General features: G+C 35.5%; 1 long non-coding RNA gene across 1 annotated transcript; it reads left to right on the forward strand.

Moving 5' to 3' along the window:
- Positions 1-1,766: 1,766 nt before the first annotated feature.
- Positions 1,767-3,339, forward strand: LOC134665275 (uncharacterized). The gene is made up of 2 exons (XR_010098348.1): positions 1,767-2,253; positions 3,175-3,339. It is a non-coding gene; the product is annotated as an uncharacterized LOC134665275 (long non-coding RNA).
- Positions 3,340-3,546: the final 207 nt, after the last annotated feature.

Consider the following 3,546-nt stretch of genomic DNA (forward strand, 5'->3'; position numbering starts at 1 on the left):
TGGCTGTCTGTTTGTCTGTCTTGTCTGTTACCTCTTCACGCTTAAGCCACTGAACCGATTTATTTGAAATAGGTATGGTATAGAGATTGGTATTATAGTCCCGAGGAAGGACATAGGATAGTTTTTATTCCAGAAATCATCCCTTAAAGGGGTGGAACTTTGTATGGGGACTTAACACAAACTGGACAACAAACTTTGTCAATAGGAACTGTCCCGCCCGCGCGGTGTAGCACCGGTGCTGGTGCACGATTTAGTTGGGTACATAGAGATAGTTTGAGTCCCGGGGAATGACAAAGGGTAGTTTTCATTCAAGAAATTACCCTTTAACTGATTGAATAAAATAATAGCTACCTACCTAAATTAATAATTCCACGCTGAAGATGTCGCGGGGAAAAGCTAGTATATATATAACAGAGATGAGCCACTGAAAATATTATTGATACACAATTATGTAGACACCTAACCTATTTTATATTAAGTAAGGATATATTATTATCACTGCCAAAATAAGGTTAAAGGTGCCGCCCTGTAGTAGTAGAAGGTATTGTGATAAATATTTTTCTTTCATATACCTATATACTATGGACATTCCTCGATGGCACCAAGTTGCAACCAGAAAGCGATGATCACACGGCAAATCAAATTCTGAAGACTATAGCAGCCACGTCAAAGGAAGATATACCTACCTATTCAAAGAATGTTTATTGATCCTATTTGAAAGCAATCCTACAATCATGATCATACACGCTATATTTGTTAAGATTGTTGTTATTTAATTATCCTGTGATTAATAATTTAATTTAATTTATTTAAGGCCAACTAAGGATCAATTTCGTCATTTTAATTTAAATCTTACAACAAATGTTAGTAGGATACACGCACAAACTTATTAACTAACTACATATTTACAGATGATGGTGTAATAACAACAATTTTGACAAATTTGGCGTGTATGACCATAATTGTAGGATTGCTTTCAAATAGGATGCCATATACAGGGTGGAAAGATAAGTCGGGCCCTGGAGGGAAACTACCTTAAATCCTTAAGCTGGCTCATTTTACTTAAAGGAGACATTCCTTTATTTTTAAAAAGAAACAAAACTTGGTACAAAACAAAATTTTTATGGTAGTCTCATTGCGGCCTTTGTATTAGAACAATAATAATCCAACCAAAATTTCGGGTCGACAATTGAGTCCAGGCCTGCTACCAAAACCTGATGTCCTATTTAAGGTGAGGCGGCACTAAACATAGGTCCGCTCGTGCATGGAATACTGCTGCCACTGGCTATCAAATCTGCTGCAGACTTTTTTTGGTCCGACTATCAGCTGGCAGCCCTGGACTCGATAGAGCGCCGGGCTCATATACTTTTTGGCGATGGCTGTCAAATCAAAGTTACAAAGCCTCGATCATAATATCATCGCCGACGAGTTACATGTCTATCGGTGTTCTATCGGATATATCCTAGGGAGTGCGCAAAAGAATGTGTTATTCCCACTAGTTACCACCAAGTTCTTACCAGTGGTAACTACTGGGCATTTTTTCCCACCTTTTACCACTGGTAAAAAAAATCCCACTAGTTACCACCAACTCGGCTTGGTGGTAACTACTGGGAATTTTTATTCCCAGTAGTTACCACCAAAATATTGTTAGAATTCAATACTAATAAAAACAGTATAAATAGTTTAGTATAAATGTAGCGTGCTGAAATAAATAATTATGTGTCGCTTAGTGATTCAGTAAACTGCTTTAAATGTGATCAAAAATATTAACCCTTTACCAGGCCAAGGGAAATATTCCACCCACATCTTATATCGGTTACCGTAGTCAGGTTTTAACTCCAAACCACCTACAAAATATTTTGTCAATCCCTGAAAATATTATTTTATGATCTTCATTCACAACACGCTTCTAAATTGCGTAATATATCTTTGGCAGCCATTTCAATTCACTTGAACGCTAATTTCAGCAAACTACGGAGAAATTCGAACACTTTCCATAATTTCTATGAAACAGAAGTACATAGATCGAACAATTTTTTGATATTTTGTAGATTTTGAGTGTTGAAAGCAAATGTAATCGTAAACATTGCTAAATATTCATGCATTATTGTGTATGACCAGAATTAGGATGTGGGTTGACATTATCCCATGGCCTTATTAGAGTTTAACTGTGTGGGAGCTATTTTTCCCATGGCCCGGTAAATTGTCTTGTCATGTCATAAAAACTCACGTAAGTAATAAAACAGTTTTTGTGTTCAACCTAGAGCGAATTCATGTACCAAGCTATAAAATCTCCTTTTAAAGGCTTTCCCTGAAGAATTTCTTCTTGTAGATAGTATCATAAAATTGAATAATTGTGTTGCTTTTAACCAAAAAGTAATGAGGTAAGTATTTATCCCATTGCCTGTCTAGGTGTGAGACTGTGTTACATATATACAGGCTGATCAATCCAAATGGGTCAAGATTGAAAAAACGTTTGAATGCCCTTATTATTAAATCGAAGCTATGGTTCCTAAGAACAGATTTCGCTATCTCACAAAGTTTCTGACATCTCCATACTGACCCATTTGGATTGATCGCCTTGTAATATAAACGATGTTTGCAGTTAGACAAATACAAAAACACCATTCTTTTCATGAACATTATTTTATTGCTTGTTGCTGAGGTTATTACAAAAAAAAAAAAACGCTTACAGTTTTACTACGGAAAAAATAATATTGATACCATAACTTCGGGCCCTCCATTACAAACAAACTTAAACGAATTAGGTACCTACTCGTATTTTTGATACAGCCTGTATACTTAAAAATAAATAACAAAAACCAAAGAGCCCCAAAATCTAATCGGGTCATGGGAAGAATAGTTCCCACACAGGCAAATTCTAGCCAGGCAATGGGATAGAGTCATCCCACATCCTAATTCTGGTCATATCACAAGGACGCAGGAGTATTTAGCAAAATATATGATTATATTACCTTACAATCATTAAAATCATGAAAATAACAAAAAATGGTTCTATATATCTGCTTGTGTTTTTCTTAAATTCAGTAAAGTGTTCGAATTTGTAAACAAACCACTAACATCACTGGTCAAGTGGATTTAAATGGCTGCTAAAGATATATTATTGGATTTTGAAGCGTGCCATGAATGAAGATCATAAAATAATGTTTTCAGTGATTGATATAATGGTTCGTAGGAGATTTGGAGTTAAACCTTGACTATTATAACCGATATAAGATGTGGGTGGAATATATCCCTTGGCCTGATCAAGAATATAATAAGACAAAATCTAGTATGACAGTTCATTACTTAGACAGGCGATGGGATAACCGTAACCCACATTTTTATTTCTGGTTTAGAGGAAGATCTCCGACTTTCATAAATACATTTTTTACAAGGCGTTCAATACGGTTGCAACAGCATATAAAGTACGTATTAAGACACGCTGGTTCTTCGGGGCCTGGTAAAGGGTTAAAACAGTTTTACCGGTATAAGTTTAAAAACTAAAATAGTAGAGTCTCATTCTAGTTAACTAGAAATTAACTT

The sequence above is a fragment of the Cydia fagiglandana genome, chromosome 6, assembly GCF_963556715.1.
Source record: "Cydia fagiglandana chromosome 6, ilCydFagi1.1, whole genome shotgun sequence".
In the NCBI taxonomy this organism is placed as follows: Eukaryota; Metazoa; Arthropoda; class Insecta; order Lepidoptera; family Tortricidae; genus Cydia; species Cydia fagiglandana.